Here is a 9519-nt window from a genome sequence, read left to right as displayed (position 1 = left end):
AAGCTTTATGTGTAACTCCAATCAAGTCAATGAAGCATCGCTAGAGATAAATTTTGTTCCATATAACTTCTCACTTTCTGTAAACTACCAACATACCTTTTACTGGAGAATTAAAAGTATGTCTATACTAGAAACCCAGATCTTGAATGTGGTGCCAGCATGTTTCCAGAACATCTTCCACCATCCTCATTTCTCCAGCTGATGCATGGAGGGTGGGTGTAGAGAGATGAGGCTTATTTTCTCAGTGGCGCTTTACCACTGCAATACAGACATGCCCCAAATGCATTATACATACTAACTCTGTGTACCCAAATTTCACATGTGGTTACTTCCACAAAATCTCATAAAATATGACTGCTTAAACTAGAGCATTCAGAAGGTAGGGGAATTTTTGATATAGTGGCACAAGCAATAACAAGTTTTAACATTTGAAAGCTGAAACTAGGAAAATACAGACTAGAACTGAGATGAACTATTTCAACAGTGAGAATCATTAACCACTGGGGTTACTTTTCTAACATGTAGTGGATTATTCATCGGTTGCAGTCTTTAAATCAAAGTTGTCTAAAGAAGAGTTCACAAAGAAGTTGTAATCTTGATGTAGAAATTATTAGGCCTGTTGCCTGTATTTATCCAGGAGGTTAAAGGCTAGATTATCACAATTATCCCGTCCATACTTAAAAATCCCAGAGTTTATGAATTCTGGGTATATAAAATAGGTCCTTACTTATCTATGTGCAGACTGCTGCCTTGAATGTACAAATGGACAGGCAGAGGTTAAACACCTAAAGCAGTGTAATACAAATGTAATGTGTATGTATAACAGCAGGTGGAACCAGGGAGCAGCCTGCAGGGCTGTGATGTCCCTTAATTTGGACTGCAACTCTCAGAAGCCCACAGAGACTGGGGGGCAAGAGAGAAAGGAAAAGAAAGTTTGAGGCTGGAGCAAGGGGAAGAGAGAGCAAGTGTGTACATGGACCCTGGTCAGCCATACACAGAGGAGTCCACAGTGGAGCTGAAGATCTCACTGGCTCAGTCAGCCAGAAATGTGGCCTGCAGGAGCTGGATTCAGACTTGGGGGCAGCTGCAGGGTGCTGTTTGAATGCTGTAGGAACGAAAGGCTTATTTGGGGACACTTCCAGAGGTGTGTTGGGGATTATGATGCTGAGTGTACGTTACTGCAGTGTTGATGTTCCTTTACTTGTTCCCTCCCTTTGGTCCATTGGCTTGTGACCCTAATCCCTATGATTTCTATACAAAAGTGGGAATTTCCCTTTGCTTCTTGTGCCAGATTCTGGAGCTGCAGGGTTGGCACAGCAGAACCACACAATATAACTTGACTGACGAGGATTAAATAAAGAATTGTATTCTAGTGCTTCTTCATATCTATGTCTCTTGTTAACTCCCATCTCCTGTTGGGTGTTCTGTGGCTGACCAAATTACGGATAGTCCTGGAAAGGTTTTAAAAACAGGACAAAGAGATAGATCAGAGAGGAAACACCTTCCTTGCAGCATTGCAATGTTCACGTTTAAAATTTTATTCTATTCCAAAGTCTGAACAAGACCAACATTTCCTGCACAGTGACACAATCCTGTTTGGGACCATTCTGGTGCTGCCACCCCTGCATGTCACAGGTTTTTCTGTTTTAAGAGCTGATGGTGTGGGGAAGCGGGGTCCAGGTCCAGACAGGGAAAGTAAACCCCTGGGTCATAGTGGCAGGATGAAGGTGAATCCCATATGCTTACAATAGCAGGGCAGTTTGGGAAGCTGATGTGCCACAAGGCCTCCCAGGCTGGTTGCTGGGGAGTCTAGTGACCATGCTCATGAACTTGCAAGGACTTGTGAACCTAGAAGCCTGGTTCTCTAGCTTTACAGGTCCTCAGCAGTTTATCTGGCTCCAACAGAGCTGGGGCCTCCCAGACATTGCAGGTTCCTGTCTCCATGTGCCTGCCTGGCAGGCTGCTAACAAATTAGGTGAATAAACTGGCGAGTAAGCAGACAAGCTTTCACTGGGAAATCATCAAAATCAGCATGTTCCATCAGAAAATCTCATACCAGCTCTAAAAGCAAAATTCATACTCAGAGCTGCTGTTAGATGGACCACTTGCTGCACAAGGTACCTCACTATCAGAATTTATTGTTTTTAAAATAGACTGGTCATATTTTTTCCACCCTCATGCTTATGAAGTATGTCCCACAGAAAGGTTTACTGTCTCATGCATTGCCTATGAGTTATTAGAATCTGTTTCTGCCTGGCACAGTATGAAAGAGCCAGGCATCTGGCAGTATGTAAGAACAGATACCACATAGCCTCCCACTTTGAGAAGATGATAAATATGATGGATATTGTGATAAAATATCTCTTTGGCGGTGGAAAGCAGGACAGTTCGAGGCGCTGTCTATAAAAATTTACTGAGCTTAACCAAACTTCCTGGCTAGAGGCTTGAGGAAATTAGTCACCATGAAGCATGCCACTGATATTTAATAACAGCAAAGTAAAGTATGAAAGTCAAGTATTTTCTGTACTACAGGAGTTAAACTAAAGTTGATTTCCTAGAAGAAGACATGCCATGCATAGTTACCAGCATCCAGAAAGCAAAATCTCTGGGATTTTGGCTGCCTCATATTGCACCATTTAAGTCAACGGAAGGCTGCACAATGTGTGCTATATTAATAGTATTCAAACTATTTAATATTGTGGATCACTGCCTAAAATAGAAATCCATCTGTGAAACCACCCTTTCCAAATAGACTCCCAACCTTCCAACCCAGATTCTAACTTCCCTTTGTTATCTGTAGTGCTTGGTTGCAAGGAGCAACTATAGAACAGCAGTAAGAAGACAAGATGAATATAAACTATTTGAAGGCAAATACTGTGGCAGCTTTACTATATAGCTCCATGTTATATATCTATGTTAATGTACTCTTCCTTAGACTGGAATCACTATGGAAGAGCAGTTGGTTATATTTGTGGCTAGTCCAGTGTCAATTAACCAATAATGGTGACTAAACAGTAATTAGTACAATTAACACTACTGCTCCTAGGATTTAGCATTTTATTTGCCTGGAGTTTTTACCTCTTGCCTGAAGCTCCAGGTTTCTAATCCCCTCAGACAACTTTGCAATTTGATTTTATCTTCTGATGTATTTTCTATTCCAGTTTTGTTGTCATCAGCAATTTGTTCACCTCAAAAACTCTTGACAGAGACACAGAAACTAAGTGGGATACTTCATTTATTTCGTTTTTCATCAAACCAGTACAGTTCATCAAGAAATCCTGAGTCGTGGCCTTGGCTGAAACTACGTAAAGTGTCATCACCATTGTAAAAGATTCGCTAAGACTGCCTGCAGATTACTATGGCTCCGCAGATCATAGCCTGAGATTTGCTTTCAACTAGTTGCTTTTCAAATACAAGTAAAAACACAGAAATATTCAGCATGGGAAAAATGCTCTTCCAGGAGAGAGACTTAAGGAGCTCAAACTGTTTAGTGTTTCAAGTAAAAGCAGAAGCAAGTTTTGATTACTGTGTATGAGTACTTGAGGACATGGGAAGAAACCAGGCTCTAAAGAGCTTTTTAATACAGTAAAAAACAGGACGCCATTTATTTGGAAGATATAGATACATTCACATTAGAATACAGCAGTTTTTTAAATAGGTGTGTGTGTGAGAGAGAATGACCTTTGGAAAAAATTACCAAGGGAAGTGGTGGATTCTCCACCTCATTTGTGTCTAAATCAAGCCTGGATGCTTTTCTGAACGATGTTACAACACATTCTTGGGCTCACCACAGGAGTGACTGGACAGAATTGCTGTCCCATGATATACAGGAGGTCAGACTAGATCAGGGGTGCTCAGTCCCCAGCCTGCAGACCAGATTTAGCTCCCAGTGCCTTGTCTGCCAGCCTGCAGAGTTCCCCACAGATCTGAGGGAAACCCCATGGGCTGATGCTCTGCATGCTGGATTGGGAGCCTAGTCAGGAGGAGGTGGTACAGGGCCCTGGAGCCTGATCCTGGCCAGGTAGAGGTGGTATGGTGTTCTGGAGCCCAATCTTGGTTGCTCAGAGGCAGCCTGGGGCCCGGAAGCCTGATCCCATCTGGGCAGTTGTAGCACTGGGCCCCAGGGTCTGATTTCTGCTGGGTTGGGTGACATGAGACCCTGGAGCCCAATCGTGGTATGTGAAGGCAGCTCCTGATTCCAGCCAGGTGGAGGTAGTGTGGAGTCTGGGGCCTGATCTTGATGGACAGGAGTGGCCCAGAAACTGACCCTGCACCATTCATTTGGCCCCTGTTGCCAAAACTGTGAGCACCACTGGACTGGATGATCTAATGGTCCCTTCTGATTCTAAATTCATGGATCTCTGAATATATGAATTGCTCAGTTATTCTCTTTTACTACATCTGCTAGTGAGGAAGATCTTTATTGTGAAGAGGGGCCAAGTGGAAACCAAACTCCCCCAGATATATCTGCTTAGGAGCTATAATATATTTGTATTACCAAACTCACATTCTAACTTTGCTATAGTGTTGACATATTTTGGCCTAGGTCCATGAAACAGCATCCCTTTATTCTTTAGGCAGGATCTAGAATTGTATAATTTCCATAACATATTACAAGCAGGTTTAATATCCTGTTTTACCAGTTTAAAAACAACAATCAGCCTACTATTCAGCTTGTAATAGATCCTCTTTCCCATTTCAGTATGACTAAAACACCAATTTGAAAACTAAATTTTACACATATCAACATCCTTTATTTTGAATTAACCCCAAGCTAGGACTTTCAGGCCTTTACATATCCTCCACGACATATCCTTCTTTTCAAAAGTTAGTTTTGCTTAATGTGTGTTTTGTGCTTCTTTTTGTTGTTATATAAAACTCTATTAAAAAAAATCAGTAGAGTCAATGATCAGTTGATCTTGTATTCCTCACAGAGACATATAGACCAGTAAAAACTGACTTGCTGGAACAAGACTGCTAGGTTACTTTAGAAAAGTAATCATTCAAAAATGGATTAATGTATTAAAAATCTAATACATATTGCTGAGTGCCTGCATTAATATAGCTCTTCAAATGGATCTCCCATTACTTTGCAAATACTAATTATAGCAAGGCTTTTGGCACTGCGCGCTATATTCTGGTTTTGACAGTCAAAGATTTTGTTGACATGTGTGTAGGCTCTGTATCGCTTCCAGTTGCTACACCAGGAACTGAGTGATGCCAAGAGCAAGGAAGGTGAATAGGAAAGTGGGGGAGAGCAGAATAAGTTGCTTAAATTGTGACAGCTTGTGTGGAGCCTTAGTTTTTTCTAACTTCAGCTAGCAAGTTATGAATCCATGCATAAATATGAAATATCCTTTTGAATGCAGCTACAGCTGCAAATGAATTATATTCAAACCACATAGATGAACTATATGAACAAAAAAAACATTAAGTATGTATATAATTTTCTTGAGCACAGGATTTTATTTTGAATCCCCAGGAGCAGACACAAAGATGTATACTTCTATTCAAAATGATACTTTTAGTCTAATTTTCACAGAGCATAAATTAGTCACATTTTCTGATTAACAGAAGAAACAAGCAATGGCATTTTCAAACCTCTGGGTATTTCAGACTTGCAGTCTTTTCATTTCTGCAGTACAGTCCCAACATTATTCATCACTAGGACGTCCAGTACCTGAATTAATGGTTCTCCGTAAGAAAGACAAAGGACTCCCATTAGCATCAGGTTTGATGCTATAGTCTCATAGGTTCATGATGTCAAGCACAGGCTATACATCAAACACTCCTGTTTCTCAGGAGCAGAGCCAGCTCATGGCCTGCTATGAGGGCAACCAAGCATGGGTTGAGGAAGAAAGGATGGTTAAGAGGAGAAATTTTCTGCTTTGACATAACACCGGTTTCTTCTCTTCTCCAGTGGCTATGGTTCATTTCAGACTTTTTCCTGTTCTGCCTTTGCCCTTGCCCTTGTCCTTTCCACACACTTCCTGGTGGCAGGCCTCCTTGCTGGGCAGGAATGACCATGTGAACCCTGAAAGATTACAGGTTTGGGAGGTACCTCTAGCTGAGGGAGAGATTGCTTGTTTTGTTGCTCTCTGTAGCATTTTGCATGTTTAAACTATCATGCTGTCTGTCAATCACTCTCAACAAACTTTGTTTAAAGAAGCAGATCTGAAAGCATTGTATTAGCTTGGGTGATGCTTGTTATTTATTTATTTATTTATTTATTTTTGTCTTGCTCGGCAGCATGGATCACTCACTGGAATGAGGTGCACCCCATTTAATCCATTCCTAGACATTGCAGAGGCCTCGGGCACTAGTGACTATGCTCCCTCCCTTGCTGCTGGGCTGGAGTAGCTGGGCTGAAGGATCTCCCCACTCCCTCTCTCAGCAGCGCTGCATGGTGTGACAGGAGCAGGGGCTGCAGCTGGAGGTTAGGGGAGAAAAACAGCCCTGCTGGGCCCGGCAGCTTCTGGCCGGTGTGTGGAAGTCCAGCTGCAGCCCCTGGACACCTTCCACCCAGATGCCTTCTACCTTCCAAGGCATCTGGGAGCTGCAGCCACGGCTCCAGGTGCTGGGTGGAAGCCATGGGGCTGAAGCTTCCCACTCCCCCACCCAGGGTGGTGTGGCCATGGCAGCAGCAGCTGGAGGTGAGGGGGGCTGAACACCCCCAGGCCCCGGCCAGCCCGCAGCTGGTTTTGTGTTTGCAGCCCCAGGTGATGCACAGGACAGGGGGCGAGGCGACAGCTACTGGGTTTGGGGCCTGCCGGCACCTCTGAGCTAGCCAGGGAAGCCCACCCCTCAGCCAGACCCCACCTGTGCTGCTGGGCTGGCTCTTCCCCCACAGGCTGGCCTCACGGGGTCCTTCCCAGCCAGCTGGGGCTCCATGACAGCTCTGCTTGGCTTGGGCATGAAAAGCCAGAAGCAGTCTGGCCGTGCAGCCCCTGAGGCCCCAGCCCAGGCTACCAATCTGTCTCCACCTTCAGCAACACCCGCAGGCCAGCTCAGCCCCAGAGCTGGGTGGATAGCACGGCCATGCCAGCTGGCTCTGACCAGGTCCCCTGCTGCCCAAGCTAGAGCAAGAGGGAAAGGTGGGCAGACTTTGGCTGGGGTCCTATGCCCACCTGGAGACAGGGGAGTTTAATCCCTATTCTTTGCCTCCCTTTGCCTGAGGTGCTGCCCCAGCCAGTGTCTGGCCTCGGGGACAAGCCTGGCAAGGGCTGCTTCCCCTATACCCCTCCAGGCACAGCCTGGCTGGGGCTCTCACAGGCCAGGGTTGGAGTTTAAACTCCTTCACAATCATACTTAGCCCTTGTGGGGCCTGGCCATGCCCCCCAAGTCAGCTTCCCTCCAGCCTCGCAGCTGCTGCAAAGGGAAAGGAGGGCTGCTTTAGTGCCCCCCGGTTTCTTGCCTGAGCCACTCCAGGCATGTGCCCGCATTTCCAGAATTAAACATGAATGTCTGTGCACTTGGAAGTCAGTTCAATCTTTGCAGGTTAGATTAACCTGCAAGGGTTGAATCAATTCAGTCTCCGGCTTTTTGAATGTTTGGCTCTAGTCCTGGTCTCTGCCCCTGGCACTCACACTGAGATTTGATTCCTGTACTAACTAAAGTCTTTGGGCTTAATATATGGGTATATGGGCGAGACTTAATGGCCAATGATACATAGGTAAACGCTCCCTTCTGGCCTTAATTGCTATAAATTAATTTCTCAACTCTCTAGGCCAATAGTATTAAGTATCTAAAATACTCATATGACTTGTATACTTCAGCCATGCAGTATTTTAAAACATATTGTTATTTTATGGCAAGTTATTTCCTATTATTCACACATTTTGCAAAACTGAGGTACACAGGCACAAAGGCTTGGTGACCTACTTGAAGTCAATGAGTGTTAGGTGGCATTTAGATACATTTATATAGGAAGACTGTGGCAGAGCAGGGAATTAAACACAGATCTCCTTATCCTTAGGCTAGTGCCCTAACTGGTGGATCACATTTCCTTTTGTAAGTAGACAGCATGAGACTGTAATCTTGCCAGAGTAAATTTGTTCGCTTTTACTTTAAACGAATCATTTTACTTGGTGTAAGTTGGTCCTGGCTCCACCCTCAATTACACCAGCTAAAGACATGGCTATGATTTTGTAAAGGATTTTTAAGAACATAAAAATGTCATATTGTGGCAGACAAATGATCTGTCTAGCCTAGTATCCTGTCTCCCATCATGGCAGTAGTAGATGCTTTAGTGGGAGAGCTTATGGAAAGGGCATATCTAGAGTGAGGTTATCTAGATGGCACCTAGAGTGATGCCATCACTTCTCTGATGGTGCCCACCATTGTTAATTTAAGATCTCCCCCCTCCTTCCTTCCTTCCTTTCTTTGTGGTGCTGGGCAGGAGCCTCTCAGAAACCACCTACATGTGCTTCTACCCATACCGGGCGGCTGAGCAAGGCACCATCTGCCTGGCCAGCTTTCTACTGGGTCAGGCCAAGATGGCCATCCTCAAGAGCTGCTGCAACTGGCTTGCCAGGACTGGCTCAGACGATGCCCTGTGGCTTTTCAGCCTTTTGGTGTGGGCGTGCCTCTCACTGGAGTTTGAGCATGCTGTGCTCCGGCGGGCAATGCCCGCCTTTGAGGCACACTGGGCCCTTGAGGGAGTGCTGTGCCATGTGGAGGCCGGCCGTCTTCAATACATGCTCTGATATCATGACTGGTCTGGGCGACTGGGCAGGCTTGGTGTTGGACTGCAATTACCAGCTCATGCCATGCCCTGGGGCCTCACCAGGCTGCTTCTTGCTTTTTTCTTTGTGTGGGAAGTTGAAGGTGTTGTCACATGTGTGATTGGATAGAGCAGGGTAGGAATCGTTTGTTTATAGAGGGCTTTGGTCTGTATGACTGTGTGGCCGGTGTCCCGACTGCATAACGGCATGTTAGGCATGTTGTGTAATACAGCAAAGGTGTCTGTCACAGTGTGATGTTATGACTGTAATGACATGGTGCTCTTGGTTTGATGGTAATTTGTTTGTCTTTGCTTTGTATATTGGATTTGGACCTGAGAGGGGCCAACTTTTTGTACCCCAAAGCTCTGAATAAAGTAGCTAAAAGGTCAAAGTCTGTCCTTCCTTTCTTCCTCCCTCATCATTTTTTTTTCAGGAAGAGCATTCCTATGGAAAACTACCATGCTATCATGAGCCTGTGGATAATGTTGTACTCCATCACTGAAGCACTGTATTTGCAGCACCCTTTTTTTTTTGTCTTCGGTGTTCCTTTGAAAACTATTTCAGGTGTAAAATAACTTAAAGAGAAAATGAAATCTCTTGGACAATTTTAAGAAAGTATGGTCAAATTAATATATTTTGAAAGGTCAGTGAAACGGGACAGCTACACTACATTGATGTCTCTTTTGTAGCACATTATCTCCTGGCAGAGACCTTTCAAGCTTGCTTGTCCCTTGTCTCTCCAGTGAGGTACAGAAACTGCTTGGTAACTTATGCTGCAAGAGCTCTACTGAGTGCC

The sequence above is a fragment of the Crocodylus siamensis genome, chromosome 4 (genome assembly GCF_052110815.1).
Source record: "Crocodylus siamensis isolate JL-2025a chromosome 4, ASM5211081v1, whole genome shotgun sequence".
NCBI classification, from domain to species: Eukaryota; Metazoa; Chordata; order Crocodylia; family Crocodylidae; genus Crocodylus; species Crocodylus siamensis.
Note: the sequence above shows the minus strand (reverse complement) of the source record.